This window comes from Coregonus lavaretus, assembly GCF_964263955.1.
Source record: "Coregonus lavaretus genome assembly, chromosome: 17".
Taxonomy (NCBI): domain Eukaryota; kingdom Metazoa; phylum Chordata; class Actinopteri; order Salmoniformes; family Salmonidae; genus Coregonus; species Coregonus lavaretus.
In genome coordinates, this window is record NC_140004.1 from 10,230,514 (window position 1) to 10,244,044 (window position 13,531).

Sequence of the window (13,531 nt, forward strand, 5' to 3'; positions counted from 1 at the left end):
TATAATATTAATCAATTTCTTATCTCATGAAACCACACAAATCCTTAGATTTAGGCAAACAATATATGATTTTGCTCATGGAATGGAGAGGTGTGCCCCATTCTGTCCAATGAATTTATGGACAATATTCAAGTTTTGTATAGCCTCTTAAAGTCATCCTTCTCATCCATTCACTTTGTTTGGATGCATGTCTGTTAAAGAATGTAGAACTACATAAGGACTACATAACTACATAAAAATATCCATAAAATTCATTCAAAAGCAGTTCATAATACATTTATGAAATGCTTATCTTCTTCAAGTCCTTATGTAGGTACCCTTCAAATCAAGTGTTATTGCTGTGTGCTTGGCTGCAGGGGCGTGCCCAGGGTCAGCTGGCCATGGAGGGGGCTCTGACCGCCCGAGACCGCGTGGGGATCCAGGACTTTGTCCTGCTGGACGCCCACACCAGCGAGACTGCTTTCCTAGACAACCTGAAGAAACGCTTCAGTGAGGACCTCATCTATGTGAGTTTGGAAGTGGTCGACTTAGTACCAACATTACATAACACACATAGCATGATGTATAATGACACCACTTGCAGACCCTACTTGTTGCAATAGTTTAAGGAAATATATATTATAAACAACATTCTGGGAACTATCAACTTACAGATATTAACCAGTTTTTTCTTCACATTAAGACCTATATAGGCACTCTGCTAGTGTCTGTGAACCCCTACAAAGAGTTGGATATCTACAGTAAAAAACTGATGGATATATACATGGGTGTCAACTTTTTTGAGCTTCCACCGCATATGTGAGTGTCATATAATTAGCACGCCAATGTGTGTGTATGTGTTTTTGCATGTCTATTTGCATGTTAAAATCTTTTTGGTTGTCACTTGTGAGAGGAAATGCCAAACCACGGGATAAGCCCACACATGATATACTGGTCATTCTACAGAAGGGGTGCAAATTGGGGGTTGAATTATATACTACTCACACACTTTGTTTGTATTGCATATATGAAATATTCCCTGAATTCCTTATCACCGCACTAAATTGGTCACTACCGAAACACAGTGAAACATCTGCAATGAAGGGAGAACCATGCACAGTAGTGACAATTTCGATTAGCCTTCTATTACATATTCGTTTTTAGAAATGTTATTTGCATACCAAATTAACAAAATAGTCAAAACATGATTTTTAAACGGATTTTTAAAACCTTTAAATAGAATTTAGAGAAATATGATTTATATTGTTGTCTTTAAAATGTTCAATGTTGATTGTATGAATCTGAAACTTGTTGATTGATTGAATTACTTATGCATCTAATTAATTATGTTGTTAGATGTTTAAATGATCACTTTACCTATCTTTATTTTGACAAAATAACAGGTGTTTCAGTGTCAAGTGTCACTCATAGAGATAAATGGAGGACTGTAGATGGCTATAACTCATTTAATATAGACACTGCCATTGAGGGCTTCCACCATTTAAAAGTAGTCAACTGGGTGGGACTTCCTATGGCTTGGGAGTGATCAGCCAATGATCAGAGAGCATCAAATTGAGCATCAAATTGGGATGCCTATGGTTTGTAAACCAAAGACTAAAGTAATATCCGGAAGCCAAGACCAAGATTTATCCCAAGATCCAGACCCAGACCCAGTGAGTTGAAACCATTACAAGTTAAAGACCGAATTTATGTGGTCTTGAGTGGTTTCAAGACCAAGACCAGTAAATCAAGAGTCCATGGGCCCTTTCTTCATTTGTAAGAAACTCAATTAGAGTAAACTCGAATACAGTACAGTACAGTACAGTAGAGTAGGGTACAGTACAGTATAGTATAGTAGAACACAGTACAGTACAGTAGAGTAGAGTAGAGTAGAGTACAGTAGAGTAGAGTACAGTAGAGTATAGTAGAACACAGTACAGTACAGTAGAGTACAGTACAGTACAGTAGAGTAGAGTAGAGTAGAGTACAGTAGAGTAGAGTACAGTAGAGTATAGTAGAACACAGTACAGTACAGTAGAGTACAGTACAGTACAGTAGAGTAGAGTAGAGTAGAGTACAGTAGAGTAGAGTACAGTAGAGTATAGTAGAACACAGTACAGTACAGTAGAGTACAGTACAGTACAGTAGAGTAGAGTACAGTAGAGTAGGGTACAGTAGAGCACAGTACAGTATAGCACATAATAGATGTCAATGTTTGGGCTCTTGGATGGCTGGAGCCCCCCTGCTGGCTATGCATCTCAATACTTGACACCTTTTCCTGAAGTGTGCACTTGCCCACTACCCACATGGTGGTCCTCTTTTTTGACTTATTTTGGAATCCCCATAGCTGAAGAAATAGGAAAAAGTATCAGCACACTTCCAGTCAGATGCAAATGTATTTAAATTATAGCTGAGCTTTAATTAAAAGATAGTGGGTCAGATAAGGCCACACAGCGAGCCAGAGGTAATTGCAGACACCTGTGGTAATCTGAAGTACCCAAAAGGGCCACTAGATGTCATAATATCAAATGAATTATAGGATAGAACAGTACATGTTATAGATGTATTTCTACTAGAACAAAACACATGTACACAGGGAATACCCATAGCTAACATATGGCTGGCTATCTTTCATTTGGACAGATGTACATCCCAGCAAACATATATTTTAGTAACAAAACCATACATGACATATTTCTTGATATAGATGTTTGGTAGGGAAAATACATGAAGATTTACCAACTTGCTCACACATTTTCTCCAAAATGTTTGCAGACAGACTACTCACCATGTGGCCATGCTGGAGAGGGGTGCAATTCCATCACCTGGTGATATTTGTAGGGGTGTGGCTTAAGGCACATTCATATTACAGTATTTTAATGTGTGTTTCGGTAGTGACATCAAAAGGTGGGACAGCATTTTTTTGAGAATGACGTTTAAAAAAGAACAAAACTACTTATTAGATCAGTATCTTTCAATGTAATAATAGAACAACTCGAGATGTTCTACTGAAGTAATAGTGTTAAAACAAATGTAAAATCATTAATAGCTTTATTTTCAAACATGTAGTTTAGGAGTCAGGGTTTGGGACAACTACCTCTCAATAGATATAGGTGTATAAACAATGACTTTGTACTATGTTAATTTAACAATATGTTTATTATTGCCTTGGATTGAATTAGAACATATCATGATGTAAATAAATGTCAGACGTTTGGAGACTTAACTGTTTTGTTAAATAGTTTTTTTGGGGTGGGACTGCAATTTGCACCACTTCTGTAGAATCACCCATATACAATATTTATACAGTGCTTATACGGCTGTCTGACAAAATACCATAGGTGGGTCCAGGACTAAAGCATGGGAGCAGCATATACCATTATTATCATCATTTTCTGGCCTAGCATCGGTGAAGAAATTTGAAATGTGGAATGTGAACATGCATTTCACTTGAAACACTATATTTCTGTAGTTATGCCCTGGCGGACAATGCCTACCACACCATGCTGACTGAGGCCAACAACCACTTCATCCTCATCTCTGGGGAGAGTGGTGCCGGCAAGACAGAGGCTTCCAAAAAGATCCTGCAGTACTACGCTGTGAGCTGCCCAAGTACCACCCTATTGGACAGCGTCAGAGACCGGATGCTGGTGTCCAACCCTGTGCTGGAGGTCTGATCGGACAGTTCCCATCATTCACTATTATCACACATCTGGTCAGATCTTGTCCCAGATCTGTTTGTGCTGTCTCGCCATTGTGCTGTGCTATGGTCATTGTCATCATGGCTATATAGTACAAACAGATCTGGGACCAGGCTATCACACACCCTGGATTACATAGTAGTGAACCTCTCAGTGACTAACACCTTTGTGTTTCCTCCACAGGCTTTCGGCAACTCCAAAACACTGAAGAATGACAACTCTAGCCGCTTCGGGAAGTACATGGATATCCAGTTTGACATCCAGGTAAGGATGGATGGAGACTGTGGGCTGACGTAAGCAGAAGACATACCAGGGTATTGTTTCTTTCAAATAATTTTGCTGTGCTTGATTGTGCAATGGAGATAAATTGCAATCCCCACCCATCTGGCACTCTAGACAGGCTCAACCAAAGGCTCAAAAGATGAAAAAGAATACCAATACTATTTCAACCCAGGGCCCATATTCACAAAGCTTGTGAATAGAGTAGGAGTGCTGATCTAGGATCCGTTTTGCCATTATATTGAATAAGAAGGGGTGACCTGATCCTCGATCAGCACTCCTACTCTGAGACGATTTGTGAATACAGGTCCAGGTCTGCTAAGCAGTTTGTTGAGGCTAATTTGATCATTGATCATTGCCACATGTTCGGCACTCTCAGGGGGATGCCGTGGGGGGCCACATCCTGAGCTACCTGCTGGAGAAGTCCAGAGTGGTCCACCAGAACCACGGAGAGAGGAACTTCCACATCTTCTACCAGCTGGTGAAGGGAGGAGAGGAAGACCTGCTGCATCAGCTAGGCCTCGAGAGCAACTGCCAGCACTACAGCTACCTGGTGCAAGTATGGGCTACCACTGTGGTTCAACTGATGTGCTAGCTCGGACTAGGCTAACTGGTGCATGCATGGGCAACCACTGTAGTCCGCTGACGGGCTAGCTAGAGCTAGGCCAACTGGTGGGTGCCATGCATGGGTGCCACTCTAATGTTGACTCCCTCTCTCAAAAAGGGCGAGTGTGCCAACGTGACCTCAATCAATGACAAGAATGACTGGAAGACAGTGAGAAACGCCCTGTCTGTCATCGACTTTGACGAGAGTGACATACAAGTGAGTTGCTGTCACACTGTTTGTGGAAACAGCTTTTGTGATGACATTCATTTAATTGCTTATTGTACTATACTGTGCACTACTATGCTGTACATCATTTTGCTTTATGTGTTTTAGAGGGGAGCTGCTTACACACAGCTGGCCACCACCTCAACCCTAACCCTAACCCCCACGTCTCCATTCTCCACAGCACCTGTTTGGGATCATAGCAAGCGTCCTCCACTTAGGGAACGTGCCGTTTGAGCCTGACAGCAAAGGCTACGCCACGTTGAACAACAATGCAGAGCTCCGCTGGGTGTCAACAGTAAGCCTTGTCAGTCCTTAGACACTCCACAACACCATGCCAATGCTTTGCAGACCACAGTCCCTGCACTTTGCTAACTTTGTGTTGTGTGTGATCATCTGCAGTTGCTGGGCGTCAATGTTCAAGTGCTGCAGGAGGGGCTGACATCCAGGAAGATTGAGGCCAAAACAGATGAGGTGAGAAGGAGAAGAGGAGTGATGAATTAATACATGAATGAATTAATGAATGAATGTGAAGAGAGAAGGCAGGGACTACACTCACTAATAATAGACATTTCTAACATAACTCACTTGTCAGGTCAGGTAGTTTGTGTACCTTCTTTTTCATCACCATCCAGGTGCTCAGCCCGTTCACAGTGGACCATGCCATCTATGCCAGAGATGCCCTGGCCAAAGCCATCTATGGACGCACCTTTACCTGGCTGGTCAATAAAATCAATGAGTCCATGGAGAATAAGGTTAGCACATACAGTAAGTGAAAAGTACATGTCAAGATAAAACAGGAGCATTGTTGATCCGTGTGAATGACCACAGTTTCCTGAAATCTTTTCGACAGGACTCATCAAGGAAGACAGTAATTGGTCTCCTAGACATATATGGCTTTGAGGTTTTCTATGTCAACAGGTAGGTGGAACTAAGTTGTGCAGCACATTGTAGAAAACTATTGGGCTACATTTTAATGTGCACTTCAATTGAAATCTGTTGTCTGTCAATTCCAGTTTTGAACAGTTCTGTATAAACTACTGCAACGAGAAACTGCAGCAGCTTTTTATCCAGCTGACATTAAAATCGGAGCAGGAGGAGTATGAAGAAGAGAGCATTGGGGTAAATGTAATTTACCCACACATCAATATTTATCTATTCTATTCTATTAGTTTCTATTCAGTTCTATTTAGGCAACATGTGTAATATGGCATTTTTACCTTGTCATAGTATTACTTTGGCATTATAGTTATTGTTGCATCCTGCAATGCCTTCCCACTGGGCACAAACTGGTTAAATCAACGTTGTTTCAGCATAATTTGCAACGTATTGTGACGTGGCATCTACGAGGAAAATACATTGTATTTTTAAAAAGTCATCAACCTGTTGCAGTTTCAACTGTTGTTTTGAAGGTGAAATTTCACCCACAGGATTATGTCATTGTGATAACCAATTTTCAACACAGACAAACCTTGTATAAAATATGTTGAATTTGTACCTTTGAAACAATGTCAGATCTTCAACGTAATATCCACTATAAGAAGAAAAAAAACTATACTGAGCAGCAACTCCTACTGGAGAGTTGATCCATCTACAGCTATCCCTTTGGTCTCCCATCCAGGGCTTTAAACAAGTCTCCACTTAATAGATTCACTGTTGCTATGTAAGTAATTCTAAAAGATAGGTTCAACAGAGCAAATTAAATATAACCATACTTCAATCATATATCATCAATGATGCAATTTAGGCCTATGTAGCATTTGGGAAGTAATCAACAGCTATTGTTTAAATTCAACCCAGGACTCAAATAAAACTAGACAATACCTATAGGCCTAGGGTTTCAAGCTTTGGTTGATTTCAAATGGAATTCTACAAGTTAATTAAAAAAATACAGTGCCTTCAGAAAGTATTCACACCCCTTGACTTTTTCACATTTTGTTGTGTTACAAATTGGGATTAAAATGGATTGAACTGTCTTTTTTTTTCTCAAAGATCTACATAAAAAACTCTAATATCAAAGTGGAAGAAACTCCAGTGGTAAGCAACTCCAGTCTATATTTGGCATTGTGTTTCAGGTTATTGTCCTGGAGAAAGATGAATTTGTCTCCCAGTGTCTGTTGGAAAGCAGACTGAACCAGGTTTTCCTCTAGGATTTCGCCTGTGCTTAGCTCTATTCTGTTTATTTTTCTCCCCAAAAAACTCCCTAGTCCTTGCCGATGACGAGCATTTCCATAACATGATGCAGCCACCACCATGCTTGAAAATATGAAGAGTGGTACTCAGTATTGTGCTGGATTTGCCCCAAACAGCGTGTACTGATAGGACGCATGGGGAGGGAGTAACTCTGTTTTGTACCGAGAAAACTGTGGTTATATGTAGAAACCAGACAACAATGTTTAAAGCAAGCCTCTATAATCGATAAATCAACATATCCCCAAGTAACTGGGAGAGTGAGAGCGATCAGTTACGTACAACAGCGAACCAATCAGTTGGTAAAGCGGCGTGGTGACACGAATCAAACAAGCCATGGCTTCCCCCAGAGGAAAAGACAAGGAGCAACTTGGAGACGCAAATGAGAGTAATGAACAGTTAAAGGCTATCCAGGATAGCTATCCAGGATAGCTCAAATGCTCTCAATGCACACCAAAACAAACTGCTACAATCTGTTATTACAAAAGTAGATTTGCTCGAAAAGAAAGTAGAGGCTATCGTGTCAGACACGCACAAACAAGGCGTGTGCATGAATGAACAAGATAACAAAATTAGCCTTTTGGAAACAAAGTTGCAAACGTTAGAAGATGAATTGGACCAGCAAGAAAATATAATGAGATGAAACAACATGAGAATATTGTCCTTACCGGAAGACGAGGAAGAAGGAGACCATTCCAGCTACATGGTCAAACTGATATCAGAGGAACTTGACGTGGATATATCACAAGAAGATCTGGAACGATGCCATCAGATCGGCGTGAAACAAAAGAACACTAAATACCCACGCATGGTGATCTTCAAACTGTGGAACTATCAAACCAAAATAAACATTCTGAGGTCACAGTGGGGAAAGGAGATCAAAATCTACGGCTGGTCCATTGGATTCGTCCAGGACCTGTCTGCTAAGCTGAGAGAGAGACGCAAGGAATACATTCCGATCAGACAGTCACTGGAGGAAAAGGGGATTGTCGCAGCTCCGTTCTCAGCAGTGCTGTGGGTATGGAAGGGAACGCAAAGGATGGAATTCACAAGTGCTGATGAAGCCTTAAGCTACAAGAAACCTTCCCAGAAACCTTCCCAGTTGAAGGAGGAGAGCCCCCTGCTCTGAGAAGCGGACGAAGTAGGAAGAAAATGATAAGCGCACTAGGCGTAAGTTGAGACCATATCCTTTCCTCCTCCCCCCAATACAATCTATATGTCACGATCGTCAGATACAGAGGACCAAGGCGCAGCGTGGAAGGTGAACATATTTATTAAATAATGATTACACGAACAAAAACAACAAATCGATACGTGACGTCCAAAGGTGCAAAACACAAACCTACACAGGAACAAGATCCCACAAACACTGTGGGAAAACTGGCTGCTTAAGTATGGTTCCCAATCAGAGACAACAAGCAACAGCTGATACACGTTGCCTCTGATTGAGAACCACACTGGCCAACATAGAACTACAAAACTAGAACGAAAAACAAATGAAAACTCACACCCTGGCTCAACATACTAGAGTCCCCAGAGCCAGGGCGTGACACTATACTTTACTTTCCCCAAATAACTGTTCTTCTCTATGAAGTAATGATAGAAGTAACCGATGCCAATGGGCTACATGGACACTGAAAATACAATTCAAAGGGGGAAATATAGCATGTATGTCAATAACTGTTCTATGGATGTGTGTGTGCGTTTGTGTAGGTGTGTGTGTGTATTTTTTATTTTATTTAACCTTTATTTAACTAGGCAAGTCAGTTAAGAATACATTCTTATTTACAATGACGGCCTACACCGGCCAAACCCGGACGACGCTGGGCCAATTGGGCGCCGCCCTATGGGACTCCCAATCATGGCCGGTTGTGATACAGCCTGGAATCGAACCAGGGGGTCTGTAGTGACGCCTCAAGCACTGAGATGCAGTGCCTTAGACCGCTGCGCCACTCGGGAGCCCATGTATGTGTGTGTGTGTGTTTGTTTATATGAATGGAAGTGTGAGGGAAGCGTGAGGGATGGTGAATAAGAATGTGTAGGAGGGTGGGAGAGAATGGGTGTGTGGATGCATAGGGTATATGTTGGGCAGGAATGAATGAGAATGGATGAATAAGTCGATGGATGGATGGATGGATGGGTGTAAGTGTGGCTGAGAGGTAGGGAGGGTGGGAAAAGATGGGAGGTTAGGACAAGCTTGCCTTCGGTGGGAAAGTATGGGAGGTTAGTACAAGCTTGGCTTGGGTGGGCAAGGATGGAAGGTTGGGACAAGCTTGGCTTGGGTGGGGTAAAGCGGGGAGAAAACAGGGAGAGGGAGGGGGAGAGGGATAGGTTTGGCTTGGGAGAGAGAGAAGGAAGGATTTAACGATACTACAATGTACATTTATTTTTGTGAAATGAGTAAGCGTTCTGGACAGATTAGGAGATGTCGAGTCATTATTATTCCTTGTTTGTCATTATAGCTCAGAATCAATGGTGGTTATTGGTGAGAGTGGAGAGGGGCTCTATCCGGGGGATTGGGACAGAGTGACTGGGAGGGCATCAGACACTTCTCTGAAGTATGTGTGGGGCCTCCACTCATTTCATGTCAGTCTCTTGGTGGACCCACTCTCCCCAAGTAGACCCCCACCAGCCACTATATTTTAATTTAATTTACAAGGTAATACAAACTGACCACAATACTTAAGTGGCAGTCTTTCTCCAATGTATGTACAATGACATAATCCGAAGACTTTTGGTACAGAGGAGTTGAACCTTAAAAGCCCTAAAAAGGCATAGTGCCTCAAAGTACAAAGAAGTACTTTGCTTTATGTTTTTTGTACGTTTTCTGTTAAGTGTCCACTCAGCTCACATGCTTTATATATGTAATGTATTTTTTATTTTTTATTTAACCTTTATTTAACCAGGTAAGCCAGTTGAGAACAAGTTCTCATTTACAACTGCGACCTGGCCAAGATAAAGCAAAGCAGTGCGATGTATACAATAACTATGTATTAATACTATGACTCTCCCATTTCATGGAATGCCCACCACCCTCATATGACATGTCTGCTCAAATGTTTTATCTGGTTCTTTAATGATATACGGAACAGCCAAGGAAGGTTAACTTTTTTTATACAGGACCAACAAAATCCAACTTATTACATGGAATGTGCACGGGCGCCATGATAAAAAAAGCATATGGTTCTTGAACACTTAAAGACATTGTCAGCAGATTAGGTTTTCCTGCAAGAGTTACATTTCAAAAAAGGAGAAATTGAATATTTAAAGAGGAGCTGGGTTGGAGAGGCCTGTACTGCCACCTACTGTAGTAACAGCAGAAGTGTAGGCATCCTGATAAATAAGAATACACCCTTTTCCCGTATATCCCAGCACATGGACCAAGAAGGCAATTTTTATAATTTTGAATTGTACCTTATATGGTGAAATATATACACAGGGGCAAATCTGGTGTTTTTAGATAGAATTCAAGCTATATTAGATTAAATCCAGAAAGGAACTATTATTTTAGCAGGTGACCTAAATCATGCATTCGATAAGATTGGCAGACGTAGCAATAAAAAAGGCACATTCAAGGAACCTCCAAAGAGGCTAAACATTTGTATCTCTACAAATAATTTACAGGACACCTGGAGATTACTATTCCCAACTACAAAAGACTACTCCTTTTTTTCTCAAAGTAAGAAAAGCTTTTCAAGAATTGACTACATTTCTATTTCCAAAAATGCTCTCAACAAGAATCCATGATATAGTGATATTGGATAATTCCAGAAGCTTTAAAATGAAGGCCAGGCTGTTAGGGTGGGTAATGTACTTTATAACTACACATTCATTACAAGTAAGTACCCCTCAAGATACACTTCATTTTACCAAGGTAAATCCTGTGTAACACCTAGTAATTACATTGTATTTATGCAGATAGTACATGTACTCTGTGATGTACTAGTGGGTTTATCCTCCCACTTGCATGGCAAGGAGGTTCAGGTTGTCATAATGGGAGCATACACATTAATAATGAGTACATTTTTTTTTAAATAATCTGGGATGACACCCGAATGGTAGACTCCAGTCAGTGAGGTTGACCTACAGTCCATTCAGAAAGTATTCAGAACCCTTTACTTTTTCAAGATTTTGTTACGTTACAGCCTTATTCTAAAATGGATTAAATAAATAAAACTCCTCATCAATCTATACACAATACCCCATAATGACAAAGCGAAAACAGATTTTTAGAAATGTTTGCAAATGTATTAAAACTACAGAAATACCTTATTTACGTAAGTATTCAGACCCTTTGCTATGAGACTCGAAATTGAGCTCAGGTGCATCCTGTTTCCATTGATCATCCTTGAGATGATTCTACAACTTGATTGGAGTCCACCTGTGGTACATTCAATTGATTGGACATGATTTGGAAAGGCACACACCTGTCTATATAAGGTCCCACAGTTGACAGTGCATGTCAGAGCAAAAAACCAAGCCATGAGGTCGAAGGAATTGTCCGTAGAGCTCCGAGACAGGATTGTGTCGAGGCACAGATCTGGGGAAGGCTACCAAAACAATTCTGCAGCATTGAAGAACACAGTGGCCTCCATCATTCTTAAATGGAAGAAGTTTGGAACCACCAGGACTCTTCCTAGAGCTAGCCGCCTGGCCAAACTGAGCAATCGGGGGAGAAGGGCTTTAGTCAGGGAGGTGACCAAGAACCCGATGGTCACTCTGACACCGCTCCAAAGTTCCTCTGTGGAGATGGGAGAACCTTCCAGAAGGACAACCATTTCTGGAGCACTCCACCAATCAAGCCTTTATGGTAGAGTGGTCAGACGGAAGCCACTCCTCAGTAAAAGGCACGTGAAAGCCCGCTTGGAGTTTGCCAAAATGCATCTAAAGACTCTCAGACCATGAGAAATAAGATTCTTTGGTTTGATGAAACAAAGATTGAACTCTTAGGCCTGAATGCCAAGCGGCACGTCTGGAGGATACCTGGCACCATAACATCGGTGAAGCATGGTGGTGGCAGCATCATGCTGTGGGGATGTTTTTCAGTGGCAGGGACTGGGAGACTAGTCAGGATCGAGGGAAGATGAACGGAGCAAAGTACAGAGAGATCCTTGATGAAAACCTGCCCCCGAGCGCTCAGGCTGGGACGAACATTCCAACAGGATAATGACCCTAAGGACACAGCCAAGACAACGCAGGAGCGGCTTCGGGACAAGTCTCTGAATGTCCTTGAGTGGCCCAGCCAGAGCCAGGACTTTAACCCTATCAAATATCTCTGGAGAGACCTGAAAATAACTGTGCAGTGACGCTCCCCATCCAACCTGACAAAGCTTGAGAGGATCTGCAGAGAAGAATGGTAGAAACTCCCCAAATACAGGTGTGCCAAGCTTGTAGCGTCATACCCAAGAAGACTCAAGGCTGTAATCGCTGCCAAAGGTGCTTCAACAAAGTACTGAGTAAAGGGTCTGAATACTTATTTAAATGTGATATTTCAGTTTTGTATTTTTTATACATTTGCAAACATTTCTAAAGACCTCGTTTTGCTTTGTTGTTATGGGATATTGTGTGTAGATTGATGAGGAAAAATATATATTTAATCAATTTTAGAACAAGGCTGTAACGTAATAAAATGTGGAAAAAGTCAATGGGTCTGAACCCTTTCCGAATGCACATGATATCTGATCTGTTTTTGTAAACTCAACCAAGTTAACCCAGATGATAAACTTTTGGCAGGCAACTGGTAGCAACAACATTGAGTGGAGATTTTGAAGAGTGCGCATTAACGGGAAGAAAATTAGAGCCTATTGAGCCTCCAACCTTTCTAATCTTGGACATCCAGCGCATCTGTCCACAAGACGTTACAACCTTGTGACAGTTGTTACTGAATTGGAAACACTAAATTGGTGAATTTAGTGGGAACAAGCATGGTAACAAGCATTAGTTGTTACACCTCTGTAATTGTGGACTGCAATTACCACCAGTTACATATTATTACAGTGTAACTATGAGTTGTTACAATGAACTACAATACTTGTCGCTACGGAAGTCCAGAGAGGGCATATGACTAAAACAATTATTAACTTGTTATGTCAAGATTACAACTTATTTATCTCATGATCACTAAGTAACAAAAGATCCCGAGATTTGTTGTGATCACGACATATCAAAATTCATTTTGTCGAGATCACGAGATAATCAAAAGTACCACGCATCATCCATTAATTTGTTCAGATGCACAATAACCACCTCATCAAGAAGCCCTGTGGCTTCATTGATTGCAATGTGCTAGTGGGGCATTTAAACCCTGAACGATCAATCAAATTTCTATCAAATGTATTTATAAAGCAATTTGTATATCAGCAGATGTCACAAACTGCTTATGCAGAAACCCAGCCTAAAACCCCAAACAGCAAACAATACAGATGTAGAAGCATGGTGGCTAGGAAAAACTCCCTAGAAAGGCAGGAAACTCATTTCATTTCATTTCAGTCATTTAGCAGACGCTCTTATCCAGAGCGACTTGAACCTGGGAGGAAACCTAGAGAGGTACCTG

General features: G+C 41.2%; 1 pseudogene across 1 annotated transcript in view; it reads left to right on the forward strand.

Annotated features, from left to right (window-relative positions):
- Nucleotides 1-380: 380 nt before the first annotated feature.
- LOC311145017 (unconventional myosin-Ih-like) overlaps nt 381-13,531 on the forward strand; it is a 53,150-nt pseudogene continuing 39,999 nt past the window's right edge. Inside the window, exons 1-11 of the transcript in view lie at nt 381-506; nt 683-798; nt 3,452-3,650; nt 3,864-3,944; nt 4,339-4,518; nt 4,684-4,782; nt 4,973-5,086; nt 5,191-5,262; nt 5,424-5,543; nt 5,642-5,709; nt 5,805-5,910. The product of the transcript in view is annotated as an unconventional myosin-Ih-like (transcript). The remainder of the gene's footprint in view (nt 507-682; nt 799-3,451; nt 3,651-3,863; nt 3,945-4,338; nt 4,519-4,683; nt 4,783-4,972; nt 5,087-5,190; nt 5,263-5,423; nt 5,544-5,641; nt 5,710-5,804; nt 5,911-13,531) is intronic.